Here is a 17,701-nt window from a genome sequence, read left to right on the forward strand (position 1 = left end):
CCCCGCTGTCCGTATCCATGAGTCATTTATACACGTTCCTTGACTAAACCCCTCCCTTACTTATCCCCCTTCTCTCCCTCCCCAGAAACTGTTTTTGAGCAATGGAAAAAATGTCCTGATAGGTGTATTGCATCAAATGGAGAGTACTTTGAAGGTGACTGACATTTTAACATGTAAGAATAAATACAGTTTTTTAATTTAAAAAATTCTGGGTTTTTTTTGGGGGGGGGTCCTCCCCTTGTAATGTTTCTTTCACAAAAAGCCAGAAGAGGAAAAATAATGTAATAACTATTGAAGGAATAAGGACAATAAAATATGTGGACTCATAAAACTCCATGGTGCATTTTTTGGTTAATGTGATCCTATAAAACCCTGTGCAGTGCAGGTGGGACACTGGGCAGAAGCAGGGATCCAGAACCACCCCCCAGCACCCCCACCCCTGCCTATCACTGCTCCAAGGCCTTTGCTCAGGCACCATTGTGTGGTACAACTTCCCCCAATGCCCCCCACCCCACACAGGAAACAGACAGCCTCAGGTCATGGCCTAAAGTTGTAGGATTTAAAAATTTTAAGACTATTAGCCATATGAAGAACCCAGATTTAAAGGATATAAGTAACTTGTCTCAAAGTTGATATATAGCATATGACAAAGAACTTTGATCAAATCCACAAAGCATAAATAACACAGATATTGATAATAAGGCAATAAAATTAGAATATTAAAGATGTGAAACAATGCTTAAAATTAAAACATCTCAGATCCAAGAAGAAATAAAAAACAAAGTAATGGGTAGTAATAGCATTTCATCTAATAAAATGTCGGGTACAGATAAAGGAAAGGTTATGTTTTCACATGCCCCAATTATTAAAAATGAGAAAAATAAAAAACATAAAGATGAAATCTTAAATTTAAAACAATTAGAATAGCAACAATGTCAAAAACTAAGGTAAGCAAGAATAAGAATCCAATAAAGATAAAGCAAAAATACTATGACATCTTGAAAAAGAAAAAGCAAACAGAAATCAGATGAGTGGTGGAGAGGGGCTGTGGGCAAGGGGAGAGGCAGGGAAAACATTCTGTATCTTCACTGAGGGGATGGTTACCTGGCTGCATATGTTTTTCTAAACTTATCAAATGATTTACCTAAAAAGGGTAAATTTTATGGTATTATACCTCTATAAACTTAAATTTTAAAATGTTAAATTACTTGAAAGAGCCCATACTATCATTTTTCTAAGTATGTTTCAAGTCATGAATGAAAATAAATGGTATTCTAGTAAAAATAAGATAACCAAAATTGACTCAGGAAGATGTAGATAATATAACTTTATTCAAAGAGCATCATCCTGTCAAATTACCCCCCCCCCAAAAAAAACCGAATGGTTTCCAGCCCTTATAAGTTATAGAGATATTTGATTGAAATTGGTTGGGATCCTCAGTGGCTGAGACCTTCTTCAATCCAATGGGTTAAAATTTGGGGAGTCCCTCTCATAATATTTGTTTGCATGGGAACACCTTAGACATATGTAATGTTTCTTCATTTTGTTACTGTTTGTTTGCAATAAAGACTTGCTTGTATTTGAAAATATTGACACTTCAGCTCCGTAATTGGGAAGAATGAGAGAATAAGGACTCTGCAGCCCTAACTTCAGATGCAAGGAAGTGAATCCTTGTTTCAATGAGTGGACCCCAAAGAGAACTGATCTGCAGCAGCCAGAGAATAGCAACATGGTTCAGAAATGTCCCAGACACTTGCTGTCCACTCCAGCTACACTGTAAGGGGACTGCAGAGAGTCGCAGCACGGGCACAGCACCCACCATTTCTACCTTTTCCTTTGTGCAGAGCAAGTGTAGCTGGAACACTGAGGAAATGGCTGATTCCCACCAATATCCTTTCATGTCACCAACAAATACCTGGCCTTCCCCTCCAGTGCCCAGCCTTTCAGACTTGGCAGAAGCAGAAGGGGCCATCTCAGAGAGATAAATCCAGACCTTGAGATGAGATGATTAGGAAAGAGGCTAAACATTAAGATATGAAAACTCATGATCAACCATGAAGCAGGGTGTGTCTCTTCATCTAAGCTGGGCAAGATATTAGTGTTTTAATATCCATTGTTTTTCCATGTTTTTGTTTTGTTTTGTTTTTGTTTTGTCTTTTTCCCACTCAGTGTCATGAAGGATTGGTGCATGGACAGGCACTAGCAAGTGAAGGAGTGGTAAGTGCCTTGCAGAGCATGTGGTCCACAGTCAAAGGGAAAGTGAACTGACAAATAGAGAGTGACAAGCTGAGATGAAGGCATGACAAGTGTTAGCAGAGGCCAGTGCAGGAAGTCTCCAGGGTGTTAAAGGAAGTCCCCATAGGGTACAGTCTGGTAGGCCTTCCAGAGGTGAGCGTGAGAGCTGGCATCTCCAGGAAGAGAAGCTACCAGGCACAAGCACAGAAAATGTAATCTGTGTGCATGAGAAGACAGCGTGTTCCACAGTCTTGAGGTGGGGCTGGGTTAGTGGCCTGGAGAACAGGAAATGAGAGCAGAATGCCTGGAAGGTGAAGTGTGGGAATGGAGAGTGGGGAATGAGGCTGGGAAGGACACAGGGCTTGGTCCTTATAAGATTGTAGTCTCTGGTACAGGATTTTATTCTGATGTAACACAGACCCATCGAAGAAGAGTCTTCGGGAAAGGCATATATTTTCCAAATGTTATTCTGGATAAGCATAAAGAATAGTTTGCAAGTGTGGCCATTGCAGATAGCCAACCAAAACCAACTTTCTTTATTTCAACTGTACATTTGTGCAAACCCTGGCTGGTTTGGCTCAGTGGATTGAGCGTCGGCCTGCGAGCTCAGTGTCGCTGGTTCGATCTTCCAGTCAGGGCACATCAGAGAAGGAAAACTCTGACTCCAAAAAACCTCCGCTGCCTTGCGGCATACCTCTTCAGGGGAAAGGCTAAGGGAGTAAACCCCGACAGAAAATCCGGAGCCGGAGTCCCTAAGGCGGTTTGACGTTGTAGTCAACACCGGCAACTCCTGCGGCGCACCTGAAGCCAAGCTGTATTGACTCCGTCTTTCCCTTGGACCCTTCAGCTGCGAAGAGAGGGGGGGGTCTGCTGCATGGGCAACAGCAGACCCTCCATATCACCCTGCCCAGGCTCTGTAGCTTCAGCTTCACTGGAGAGGACACTCCAGCATCATCGCAAGATGTCGATTCAACACGGGAGGAGACAGATACCGTGTCACTCCCGAGTCGGACTGCACAGCCATTCTCGGCGGTGCAGATAGACTCTTGAGAAGCTACACCATCGTCTCTCGAGACGGACGGCTGCCGCCACCGACGACATTTGTGCATTTGCTTTATAAAACCATTGAGAAACAAAGCATGTGCACCAATAGCTCATCTCTCATTTACCTCTGCCAAGTCTTAGAGGAAATTGCCAAAGAACTCCATCACTGTGGCTCTAAGAGGTCTAAGATGTTCACTCTTGTGGGACAGAAATTTTGGAAGTAAATTTCAGAGACAACACTCTGATGTGCTGTGTTCTTACTGTTTCCTTTCTCTGTGTTGGTTTACCTTCCTGAGCTTCTCTGATGATCTCTCAGGAAAGTGAATGGAAACACATAAGAAAAAAGAGATCGTTACCTCTCTCCAGATGTTTTCACCATCTTTCCTAGTTTTCCCTATCATTGATAAAGAGCCTGCCATTTTTCCCCTTAAACTTATCTTCTCCTTCAGATTTGACACACAATCACAGATATAAAATGCAATTCAGAAATATCATATGTTCTCACTCACATATGGAATCTAATGAACAAATAAACCGATGAACAAAATAAAACCAGAGGCATGGACACATGGAACAGACTGACAGCTGTCAGAGGGGAGGTGGGTTGGGGGGACTGGAAGAAATTAGCCAAAGAACATATATGCATGGCCCATGGACACAGATGACAAGGTGGTAGAGGCCAGGGGGGCAGGATAAGGGTTGGGTGAAGGAGGGTAAGCTGTGGTGGGGGTGGAGCAAATGGGGGACATCTATAATAGTGTCAACAATAAAAACAAATAAATTACTTAAATTTTAAAAAGAAAGATATTAACCACACAGTCCAGACTTACACTGGAATGAAATGTCTATAGTCTGACTTTTGGTACTTTCAATCTTGTATTTAATAATCAGAAAAGTTCCAGACTTGAAGTTTATCAGGATCAGGCATGCAAATATCCTGAGTTTCCAGAAGAAGTGGGAGAGCCTAAGGAAGCAGAAAGAGCCTAACAACCTAACAGCAGGAAGGTGTGACTTCTGCAGCAAACTCCAGTGGAATCAGCAGCTCCCTTGCATCCCTCCTGTGGAGTACTAGAACTATTAACCTTGGCCCTCAGGACCATTCATGTAAATGCCGGGTGCTGGGATCTTCACCTACGTTCAAAGAAGTTTATGTTGTGCATATTACTCTTGGTTTTGTCCCATCGGTTTTTTTGTTTGTTTGTTTTTTGGGTTTTTTTTTTTTTTTTTTTTTGGTCATCATCCTTGGGAGACTCAAGCACACACTAAACGATAAACAATGAGTGCTTGCATATATATTCACACAGTAGTTAGCTCTCCACTGCACCAGCTGGCCAATTACAACTTTCTTTGACTGCTCTTTTCCTTCTGTTCTTCGACCCCCTCCTGCTTCTATGTTAGGCTGCATGCAAAACATCGTAGGCTATGAGCCCCACTCCCACTTACTGCCAATATTCAGAGAAGGCATTTCCTCAGTGTTGATGTTAAAAAGTACAGAAACATTGTTAGATATTGACATAGGGGGCCACTAAACAAATAATAGGACTTATTGAATACAACATAAGTAACATTTTCAGAGTAAGGGGCTTTTTTCTTATATAGGATGAGATCAGATATAGAGATTTCTGGATAATATTCACAAGTACTCAACTTTGAATATAATAATTACTTAATAGTATAGATTGTACATCTGGAAAAATTAATTTCACTGTCCCTATCTTCTTGTATTTTTCTGTTCCCCTGGAGTTTAGTTTCCTCATGATTTCATCTTCTTAAACTGGCCAATAAAGAAAGGATCTGATAAAATAATTGTCCTTGAGGTTACTGATTCACTGACTTACCATTCTAAAGAATTTTTGTATTTTAAAGTTAAAAAAAGGAGTATAAAGCCCATAATATTAGTAGGAACCTAATTGAAATTTCATGTCATTACACTGATCATAAATGGATACTAAATTCTGCCATAGATGAAATAAAAAGATTTTTTCTTTTTCTTTTTTTTAATAAAGGGAATTCAGATAATGTCAGGCCATAGGTGCTGTACAAAGATTTGTTGACTTAATTAATATATCAACTAATACTCTATCATTAAAAAATTAGATATTAAATTAAGCATAAAAATGTATCTTGGCCACACAGAAGACTGTGTGCAGACACCCCTGGCCAGCTCCAGTGGGCGCCAGGCCAGAGTGCAGACCACTTGTGCGGACTCTGCTCATGCCCGCCTAGGCGGGTGCTGGAACAGCAGGCGGCTGCAGCGCAGGAACAGCAGGTGGCAGCAACTCACAGACGCTCACTTCCACTGTGCACAAGTGTCCAGGGCCCTGCCCCAAGGGGAAAGAGAAAGACTCCCGGGGCGCGGCTCGGCAGGCCTAAGGCTAGCGTGCAGGCCACCTTGCGCTTGCACATGTGCACGCATACAAGCACCTCAGCCGGTTCCAACAGGCACCAAACGAATGCACCAGCCGCCGCTGTTGCAAGGATCAGGAACCTTTGGCCTGCCTCAAGAGACCAGCTGTGGATCCAGAAAAAGAAGACGACACGCAAAGGCTGAACTGAGTAAAAACTTTCCTTTTATATATATTTTTAAATTTTTATTTCTATTTTAGTTTTTTTATTTGTATCTTATTTGATTTTAATTTTTTAAATTTCTTATTTCTAATTTTAATTTTAACTTTTACTTCTTTAAAAATTTTTTTTCTTAAAAAGTCTTCTAAATTTGTTTCATACCATCTCTCCTTCTCATCCTCCCTTTTTAATTTTTATTTGTTTGTCTGTCTAGTTTAGCCTCCCTTTCACACTAAATAAATAGAATATACCTACAATATAACACTAATATGAAATAATTCCACTTTCTTACTATACTCTGCATTCTTCCCTCTTTTTCTTTTATTATTAACACACAATGTAAATATTACCTACTGTCTTGCATAGTCTTGACACTACTTGCTACTATTATTAATCTATAATCCCCTCTCAAAAATCATATTTTTTCTCTTTAAAAACAATTCTTATCTATTCTTCCTATAGTATAAAAGCCCTAACCTCTCTACATTTATATTAATACTGGCTCATTTGCTGACGATAGCGGGATAGAGGATGGGGGATATTTTTGAGGGTGTGGGTTTCCTGCCTGGGCTGTGTGTTTATGTTTTTAACAGCATCTCCACAAAAGAACTCAAGACAAAGTGGACAGAGCGACACTCAATCAACTAGCCAGAGGAAAGATCCTACCAAAGAGCATCTGAAATATAACCAGACAGCATAAACAACGACATAAAGGGTATGCCAAGAACATCAGGCTCAGGAGATCAAAGAGACTGCACCACTGAAACCCCCATATCCCCTATAAAAAATCTCATACCACAAAGGTGGGAAGTCAAAGCAGACAAATCCAAAAAACAAAAACAAACAAGAAGAATCCAACACGATAAGATGCAGAAACAACCTCTCAATGAAAAGAGGAATCCCCAGAAAGAGAGATAGGTGGAATAAACATAGCCCAAATGTCAGACATGGAATTCAAAACAATGGTGGTGAAGAAGCTCAATATACTTGACAACCTCAAAAACAACTACGACAACCTCCAAGGAAGTTACCAACAGCTCCAAGAAAATTACAAGGAACTTGCAGAGAACTACACTAGCATAAAAAAGAACATAGAAACTATTAACAAGAACCAGGAAGAAATGAAGAACACAATCTCTGAACTGAAAAACAGTACAATCAATCAAAAGCAGGCAAAAAGAAGCAGAGGATAGGATAAGTGAGTTAGAGGACAATGTAGAAAAAAATTCCCAGACAATACAACAATATGAAAAAAGATTGAAAAAATATGAACAAGATGTAAGGGAATTACAGGATAGCATGAGAATAAATAATATCAGGATCATCAGAATAAGAGAGGGAGAAGAAGAGGAGCATGGAATAGAAAAGCTGATAGGAGAAATATTGACAGAAAATTTTCCCAACCTGATGAGAGAAAAACTTATGCAAGCTCAAGAAGCACAGAGAGTCCCAATGAAAAAGAACCCCCAAAAACCCACTCCAAGGCACATCATAATTAAAATGGCAACATTCAAATACAAAGAGAGCAAGAGAAAAACAGCAAATAAAATACAAGAGAGCTCCAATAAGACTGTCGACTGATTTCTCAACAGAAACACTACAAGTCAGAAGGGAATGGTCAAAAATATTTCAAGCAATGAAAAACAAAGGCCTACTACCAAGAATACTCTACCCAACAAGGCTCTCACTCAAACTGAAAGGTAAAATAAGAAGATTCCCAGACAAAGGAAGACTAAAAGAATACATCTCCACCAAGCTAGCATTGCAAGAGATGCTAAAGGGAATGTCTTAAGAAAAAGAAGAAAAAAAGAGGAGAGGAACAGAGGTACAAAGGGAAACGAATAAATACATGTCGATAATAACCTTAAATGTAAATGGATTAACTGCTCCAATGAAAAGACATAGGTAACAAAATGGATAAGAAAACAGGACCCACATATTTGCTGTCTACAAGAAACACACCTCAAAACAAAAGGTTTACATAGACTAAAAGTAAAGGGATATAAAAAAGTATTACAAGCAAACAGATATGAAGAAAAAGCTAGGGTAGCAGTCCTCATATCAGACAAGATGGATTTCAAAGCAACGGCAATAAAAAGAAACAAAGAAGGACATTTCATAATACTTAAAGAAACAATCCATCAAGAAGATATAACACTGATAAACATATATGCACCCAACATAGGAGCACCCAAATACATGAAGAAAATACTAGAAGAACACAAGAAGGATATTAACAGCAACACACTCATAGTAGGGGATTTTAACACCCCATTATCAACAATAGACAGATCTTCAAAGCAAAGAAACAACAAGGATATACAGGCATTGAACAACACACTAAACCACATGAACCTAACTGATATATATAGAACTTTCCACCCCAAAGAAGCAAAATATACATTCTTTTCAAATGCACATGGGACATTTTCAAAGATAGACCACATGATAGGACACAAAACAAGTCTCAACAAATTCAAGAAAACTGAAATCATATCAAGCACCTTTTCAGATCACAATGCCTTGAAACTAAAAATCAACCTCAGAGAAAAAAATCAAAGACACCCAAACTCATGGAGAATGAATAACATGCTATTAAATAATGAATGGGTTAACAATGACATCAAAGAAGAAATCAAGAAATTTCTGGAAACTAATGATAATGAACACACAACAGCCCAAAACCTATGAAACACTGCAAAGGCAGTCTTAAGAGGAAAGTTCATAGCAATACAGGCGTATCTGAAAAGGATAGAAGGAACTCAAATAAAAAATCTAACCCTACACTACAAGAACTAGAACAACAACAACAACAACAAAAAAAGCGTAGGGCAATAAGAAGGAAGGAAATCACCAAGATCAGAGCAGAATTAAATGACATAGAGACCAAACAAACAATTTAAAAGATCAATGAAACCAGAAGCTGGTTCTTTGAAAAAAATAAACAAAATCGACAAGCCTTTAGCCAGGCTCATCGAGAAAAAAAGAGAGAAGACCCAAATAAACAAAATCAGAACCGAAAGAGGAGAAACCACGACTGATAACACAGAAATACAAAGGATTGTAAGAAATTACTACAAACAACTGTATGGCAAGAAATTTGACAACCTAAAAGAAATGGACAAATTTCTAGAAACATATAACCTTCCAAAACTGAATCAAGAAGAAGTGGAAAGTCTCGACAGACCAATAACAAAGAAGGAAATTGAAACAGTAATCAAAAATCTCCCTGCACACAAAAGCCTTGGACCAGATGGCTTCACAGGCGAATTTTACAAAACATTTAGGAAAGAACTAACTCCTACCCTCCTCAAACTAGTCCAAAAAATCCAAGAAGAGGGAAAAATCCCAAACTCTTTATATGAAGCCAGTATTACCCTAATCCCAAAACCAGGTCCAGATACAACAAAGAAAGAAAATTATTGGCCAATATCACTAATGAACAGAGATGCTAAAATCCTCAACAAAATATTGGCAAACAGGATCCAGCAATACATCAAAAAGATCATACACCACGATCAAGTGGGATTCATCCCAGGAATGCAAAAATGGTTTAATATTTGCAAATCAATAAATATAATACATCACCTAAAGAAAATGAAAGACAAAAATCACATGATCATATCAATAGATGCAGAAAAAGCATTTGATAAAGTATAACACCCATTTATGATGAAAACACTCTGCAAAATGGGGATAGTGGGCCTGAAGCCAACATCATACTCAAAGGACAAAAACTGAAAGAATTTCCTTGAAATCAGGAACTAGACAAGGCTACCCACTCTCTCCACTCCTATTCAACATAGTGTTGGAAGTCCTAGCCACAGCAATCAGACAAGAAAAAGAAATAAAAGGCATCCAAATAGCGAGAGAATTAAAACTATCATTATATGCAGATGACATGATAGTATACATAGAAAACCCTATAAAATCCACTAAAAGACTACTTGATATAATAAGTGAATTTAGCAAAATAGCAGGGTACAAAATAAATATACAGAAATCTAAGACATTTCTGTACACCAACAATAAAATATCAGAGACAGAAACAAAAAAGAAAATCCCATTTACTATAGCAACAAGAAAAATAAAGTGCCTAGGAATAAACTTAATCAAAGAGATAAAAGAGCTGTACTCTGAAAATTATGTAACATTGAAGAAATAAATTAAGGAAGAAACAAATAAATGGAAGCAAATACCATGCTCTTGGATGGGAAGAATCAACATCATCAAAATGGCCATAGTATCCAAAGTAATTTACAGATTCAATGCAATCCCTATTAAAATACCAATGACATATTTCACAGACCTAAAACAAATCCTCCAAAAATTCATATGGAACCAAAAAAGACCCCGAATAGTAAAACCAATCTTGAGACAGAAGAACACAGCAGGAGGAATCACAATACCAGACATCAAACAGTACTACAAAGCCACTGTGATCAAAACAGTCTGGTACTGGCATAAAAATAGACATATAGATCAATGGAACAGAATAGAGAGTCCAGAAATAAATTCAGGACTATACAGTCAACTAATATTTGATAAAGGAGGGAAGAACATAAAATGGAGTGAGAAGAACCTCTTTAACAAATGGTGCTGGGAGAACTGGACAGGGACGTGCAAAAAAATGAAACTAGACCACCAACTTACACTACACACGAGAATAAACTCAAGATGGATGAAAGACTTAAATGTAAGGCATGACACCATAAAAGTCCTAGAGGAAACATAGGCAGGAAAATTTCAGATATCCCATGTAACAATATCTTCACAGATACATTTCCTAAGGCAAGAGAAATAAAGGAAAGAATAAACAAATGGGACTACATCAAATTAAAGAGTTTCTGCTCAAGAAAAGAAAACATCAGCAAGATGAAAAGGAAACCAACTATATGGAAAAACATATTTGCCAATGATATCTCAGACAGGGGACTGACCTCCAAAATATATAAACAGCTTATACGACTCAACATCAAGAAAACAGACAGGGGTAGTGGAGTGAGGTGCCGAGTGGGAGCGGGGCGGAGGTGAGAAAAAAAAAAAAAAGAGAACAGACAACCCAATTAAAAAATGAGCAAAGGAACTGAACAAACACTTCCCCAAAGAGGCCATACAGAAGGTCCATAAACAAATGAAAAAATGCGCAACATCACTAGTCATCAGAGAAATGCAAATAAAAACCACAATGAGATACCACTTTACACCAGTCAGAATGGCCATCATCAACAAATCAACAAACAACAAGTGCTGCGAGGATGTGGAGAAATGGTAACCCTAGTGCAATGTTGTTGGGAATGCAGACTGGTGCAGCCACTATGGAAAACAGTATGGAATTACCTCAAAAAACTAAAAATGGAACTGCCTTTTGAACCATCGATTCCACTGCTAGGATTATTCCTGAAAAATCATAAAATCCTAATTCAAAAGAACTTATGCACTCCTATGTTCATAGCAGCACTGTTTACAATAGCTAAGTACTGGAAACAGCCTAAATGCCCATCTGTAGATGAGTGGATCAAAATACTGTGGAACATTCACACAATGGAATACTATGCAGCAGAGAGAAAGAAGGAACTCCTGCCATTTGCAACAACATGGATGGAACTAGAGAGAATTATGCTTAGTGAAATAAGCCAGGCAAAGAAAGCAAAATACCATATGATATCACCTAATACAGGAAACTAAAGAACAACATAAACGTACTAAATAGGACAAGGAACAGAATAGCAGCCAATAGGGGGGAGGGGGGAGGGAGAGAAGGGGATAAGTAAGGGAAAGGTTTAGTCAAGGAACGTGTATAAATGACTCATGGACATGGACAACGGGGAGGGATATGATTGCGGGAGAAGGGGTGGGCTGAGTGGGGGGAGCAATGGGGGAAAAATGGGACAACTGTAATTGAAAAACCAAAAAATAAAATAAGAAATAAAATAAAATAAAATCCAAAAAGTTTGCACATCCAAAAAAGTAAAAATAAAAATCAACCATGAAATAATAACTAAAAATGTACATATGTCTAGACATTGGGTAATATAATAAGTAATGCTCTTTTTTAAAGAATAAGTTATAAAGTAACTGTCTTAAAACACATAATAAAATAAAAAAGCTATACAAGACTCTTTGAAGGATATAAAGAAAAAAATTGAAGAAAATGAGTTGCCAAAATACATTTATGACAAAACAGTAATGATTGAAAACGACAAAAGCTGAACTTCCGGCCAAGATGGAGGCTTAGACGGACACACGCAGTCTCCTTCTACAACTAGAGAGGAATATAACTACTTCAAAACAAAAGATAACTAGAAATTCCAAAAAATAAAGCTACACGGAAGCCCAACATATGAAGTAATAAACCAGTGGTGCCCTTTGGCCAGGTAAGAAGAGCGAAAGGGGGCGGTGCTCTTTGCGGTAGCACCAGGGACAGCAGCAGGGAGAGCAATCTCAGCTGCAGTCTAACCCCGGCAGCTTGCAACCCCAACGCTGGGAAAAGCAGCTACCGCATCACCTCGAACAGTGAGGCCCAGAGGGCGGGAGGATGGATCCCGGTCTCCTAGCGGAATAACTGCAGAAATTATCTTGGACCCCCGCCCCCACACAAAGTGCCACAGCGCTGCGAAATAGGTTGCGGATTACCACTGGTCGCTGGGCAGTGATGACAAAGTGCCATAGCGCGGCGAGAAAGGTTGCGGATCGCCGCGGGTCGCTGGGTTGTGACGAGTACATAAGCACTGCCCCCTATAGCCGGCCCAAGAAAGCAAAACGCATCTGTCAAAATGAGGCAGACAACTATAGAAATCCTGGTGGCGCAGCTCACCAGGCAACAGATGAAGAACCTGACAGATGAACAAATAAGAAACCTGTCAGAGGCTCAGTTCAGGGCCATTGTTATCAGGTGGCTTACAGAATTAACAAAAGATCTGGAAAAAGATGAGAAAGAATTGAAAAACACTCATACTGAAAGGAACAAAACCACATATGAGACAGATGGTGAGGAAACAAAATCCAGAGTTCAAATCAACAAACCAGAACATAGAGAAGGAACAAACAGTCAACCAGTGCAGAGAGAGGAAACGGGAAGCAAGGAAACCTCTGGGACAGCTATAAGAGATCCAACATACGGATGATCGAATTGCCAGAGGGGGAAGAAGAAGAACTAGAAATTGAAAAATTAAGTGAAAATATAATAAAGCAGAACTTCCCAAACTTGGGGAAGGAAATAGACTTACAGGTCCAGGAAGCACAGAGAGTTCCAAAACAACTGGACCCAGGGAGAACCACACCAAGACACATTATAATCAAAATGTCAAAAGTTAAGGATAAAGAGAGAATCTTAAAAGCAGCAAGAGAGAAGAAGAGAATTATGTACAAAGGGGTTTCAATAAGACTATCATCTGATTTCTCAAAAGAAACTCTGCAGCCAAGAAGGGACTGGCAAGAAATATTCAAAGTAATGAAAAGCAAAAACCTACAACCACGAATACTTTATCCCGTGAAGCTCTCATTGAGAATAGAAGGGCAGAGAAAGTGTTTCCAGGACAAAATAAAACTGAAAGAGTTCATTAGATCCAAACCACTGTTATATGAGATGTTAAAAGGACTGGTTTAGAAAAAGGAGGATCAAAGCTATGAACACTAAAATGAAAACTGCATCACAAGAAACAACAACAGAAGCTAGGGAATTGAAACAAAGGCAAACTAAGTAGGCAACGAGAGTGGAAAAAGAACTATAGGTATGAGGAGCATATTGGGGGGAGGTCAGCAGGGAAGGGGAAGGGGGAGAGGGAGGGAGATGGTATAGGAATTAAGAAACATCGTAGGAGGGAATGGAATAGACAGAGAGAGGTTGAGAAGAACTATATGCACAACGAATGGACATGGACTAAAAGGGGGGGACAAGGGGAGGGAGGGGGCCACCAGGTGGAGGGGAGCAGAGGGAAGGGAAATTGGAACAAATGTAACACTGCAATCAATAAAACATTAAAAAAAAGAAAATGACAAAAGCTGGAAAAAGAAAGAGAAAACAAGAAAGATTATGAGCAGATATAAATGTAATAGAGAACCAAGTATTAGAAAATAATAATATCAGTAAAATGGGCAAAAGTCTGGCAAGATCAATTTAAGTAAAAAGGGACTAAATATAACACATAAACACATTTCAGAGCTAAAACAAATATTATGAATAATTATATGTAATAAATATAGTGATTTAAAATGGATACATACAAAAAAATAAAATTCATAATTTGGTACTTGAATACTTTATGTACCTCAAAAATTCTAGCTCACATAGTTCCATATAAAACTTTACCACACTTTATGTGACAAATGTAACTTGTCTTTACAAGATGTTCCAGAAGTGGAAAAGAATAAAATCAAGATATTCTTCACTCCAAGATTAAGTAAGAGAAAAAACAATTCAGTCATGAAAATGCAATAGTTGTCAATAAAATATGAGTTAGCTGAACCTAAAATTTGCAATAAAGATAACACACACTAGAATTAAATGAGTTTTATCCCAGAAATTTCAGAATAGATCCCTGACACAAAATCTATTAATATAATCGACCATATTAGAAATCTAAGAGAAAAATTACAAGGTTATCTCAATAGTTTCCAAAAATTGCATTTGATAACACCTACCCCATTAACAATGAAAAAAAAAACACACAACTGATTTTAAGATAAGTCAATATACCAAAAACATACAGCAAATTTAATGAAAACCATTTAAAAAAAATCTAAGATCAGTTATAAGACAAGAACACCCAAGGATACAGATATTTCAAACATAATAATGACATAAAATGAGATAAAAGTATGAGTTGTAAGAAATTATAAAAGAGAGAAAATATTTAATATGTAACTTTATATTTTATAGCTGTAATATATATAGTTATATATTAAATTTTAGAAAGCCCAGTCAGCTTAACAAACCATTAAAAGAAATGAAAAAGTCAGCAAGGCTGATAGGTAAAACATAATCTTACAGAATTTAGTAGCATTTTGCCCTGGGTAATGGCTCAGTTGGTTGGAGCATCATCCCACACACCAAAGGGTTGCAGGTTCGATCCCCAGTGAGAGCACAGGTTTCAGGTTGGATCCCTGGTTGGAGCATGTATGAAAGGCAACCAACAACTCTCTCTCTCTCTCACTTTTCCTTTCTCTCTAAAATCAATAAACATATTCTCGAGTGAGGATTTAAAAAAAAGAATTCAGTAGCATTTCAACAAGAGCAGGCTAGAAAATAATGTACTTCATAACTTTACTGTTGTGAATGTTATCTAACATAGAATGCAAAAAAAAAACAAAACCAAACCAAACATTACAATTCTACTAAAATCTATTAAAATATCTGAATAAGTACATTAAAAACAACTCTTTTAACTGGAATAGTATATTTGCATAAGTGTAGCATTTTGCTCCTAAATTAATCTATATAGTCAGTGTATCTCGATCAAAATTCAAGCTGGCTCTTCTGATAAGATCAAAAAATTTAGTTATAAATAAAAAATATGAGGATAAAGCTCTTGAAGACAGCTATCAGCTGTGAAACAAAGGACAAACATGACACATGCTGACACTGTTAACAGTGTCCATGTCCCATGTCCATGTCATTCCACGTGCCCCAGACTCACTCACTGCCAGAACTCAGGCTGTCCATTAGATGCTGTCAGAGCATTGAGAGGCCCATGTGGCTCTTGCTGTACAAGCAGATTCAGCAACAAGAAGGCTTTCTTACATCAGTGTCCTAGTGTCCACTCTCCACCCTCCCAGACAGCAGTGGTAGGGATTCCTGAATGTGGAGTCACTCCAGAAGCCCCCTGAGCAGCAGCCGGGTCAGTTCTGCAGACTGAGGGTAACTTTAAAAGAGGCCCAGCCTCAAGCCCAAAACTTCACCCACTCCACTGATTTTCCAAACACCCAATTATTTTTATGGAAACCCATCTGACTGGAGAAAAAAAAATCTGCCATTGTTTATATTCCCTATGCCAAACCTCCATGATGTCCTCACACTGGACACCAAGTCATATTACAAAGTCACAATAATCAAAACAGTATGCCACTAGCAAAAGAATAAAAGAAAGAGGCCAATAAAAGAAATTGAGTACAAAGAAACAGATTCATCTATAGGTAGAACTTGGTAATAAAGAAAAAAACCTCAACTCAGTGGGGAAAGAATGGATCTTCTAATAGATGAAATTGAAAAATCTGGCTATTTGGCGAGGGAAAAAATTAAAACCCTTATATTATGCCATATACTGATAAAGATTAAAGACTTAAGTAAGAAAGTCAATTGAAGGGAATTCGGAATAATAACTTTGTCTTATAAGAACAGGGAAATTTTCTTCATTAGGACCCAGAAGAATAGGCCAGCAATTCCATTTCTAGGAAATGACCTAAGAGGAAAGAAAACACACATCCACAAAAACATTTATACAGGACTATTTATAGCAGCTGTATTCATGAGAGCCCCAAACTGGAAGCAACTCAAAATCTGTCAGTAAAAGAATGTGCAACCTTGCTCCTTGTGTAATTCTCACACAGACCCTGGGGGCCAGCATTAGGAAGGAATGAACTGTGTGGGGCGCACCAGATGGGAGCTGAATCTTCCCGCATTAATGGTGAGTGAAAGAATAGACACAAAAAAGCACCTGGGGCCCCTTTACAAAAAGACAAAGATAGGAATAGAAATCAGAACAAAGTTTGCAGGTGGTTGAGAAGAGGCATGAGGGAACTTTCTGAGATGATGAAAATGTTAATCATCTCAATTGATTGGGGTGCTGGTTATGTGGGTGCACATTTGTAACACTCAGCAAGTGTTACACTTAAAGTTTGTTCATTTCACTGTGTGCAAATTTTACTTTATTGTAGAAATCATTTAAAGGAAATTTAAGTATTTTTAAATATTTATCTGTTTGTTTGTTTTTAGAGAGAGGGGAAAGGGGAAAGAGAGGGAGAGAAACATCACCATGTGGTTGCCTCTCACTCATGCCCCCAACTTGGGGACCTGATGTGCAACCTAGTCATGTGCCCTGACTGGGAATCGAACCAGCGAGAAACTTAAGTATTTTTTAAAATCCACCTTTCACCGCCCGGACATGAGAATTATCCCCACTGGTGGTACTGGTTATAAAGTTTTAGCACTCTTGGATGTGCCCAATAAAAGTTCAGAAGAAACTGATCTATATATTCATGAGACATACATCAAAAAGTGGGGTATATGTATTGGCAAAGCCATCTTAAAAGCCTGTGGAGGCCATCTGGAGAAATCAGTTATGTCTGTTCCCACTGCACTGGGGGAGGGCTTGTGGCCAGCGTCAGAATGAACCACTAAGCTCTTGTCAGACAATTGCCAGATCTAGAGAAGGCACAGCATAAAGAAGCAAAGTGGGTTGTAGGTCACAGCTCTTCCAGAGCTGAATGGTGAGCCTGAAATGCTGGATGCTTCAGGGGATCATTACAGACTACATGTGGTGAAGGCCATCCCGAACATTTAAAAGTATTTTATGAAGCATCAGAAACTTATTTTCCCTATAATAGGATGCAAGATCAGGGGAGATGGGATGCTTCATGCCTCAAGTATTGTTTTTACTTTTGAGGCTATTTTTGTATAGTTGTCATACACAAAATGCATATATATTTGTGAATTAAAATTTATGACTGAGTCTACATTGTTAGGAGTCACCATTTTCACAAAACATCTTCACTGTTTATACTTTCATGTAGAATTGGGCTAAAGAAATGATTGATTTTGTATAGATGTTTAATGTTATTTTTTACTTATATCTCATTGAAAATAAAGTAACTTGGGTTTTTACTCCTAATTTAGATGGAAAACATGAGAAGCCACACT

The 17,701-nt window shown here is 38.3% G+C and overlaps 1 protein-coding gene across 3 annotated transcripts in view; it reads right to left on the reverse strand.

Moving 5' to 3' along the window:
- Positions 1–17,701, reverse strand: part of GCSAML (germinal center associated signaling and motility like) — a 61,909-nt gene that overhangs the window by 30,595 nt on the left and 13,613 nt on the right. The gene's annotated exons all lie outside the window — the stretch shown is intronic.

The sequence above is a fragment of the Furipterus horrens genome, unplaced genomic scaffold (assembly GCF_987537825.1).
Source record: "Furipterus horrens unplaced genomic scaffold, mFurHor1.1.pri manual_scaffold_10, whole genome shotgun sequence".
Lineage (NCBI taxonomy): Eukaryota > Metazoa > Chordata > Mammalia > Chiroptera > Furipteridae > Furipterus > Furipterus horrens.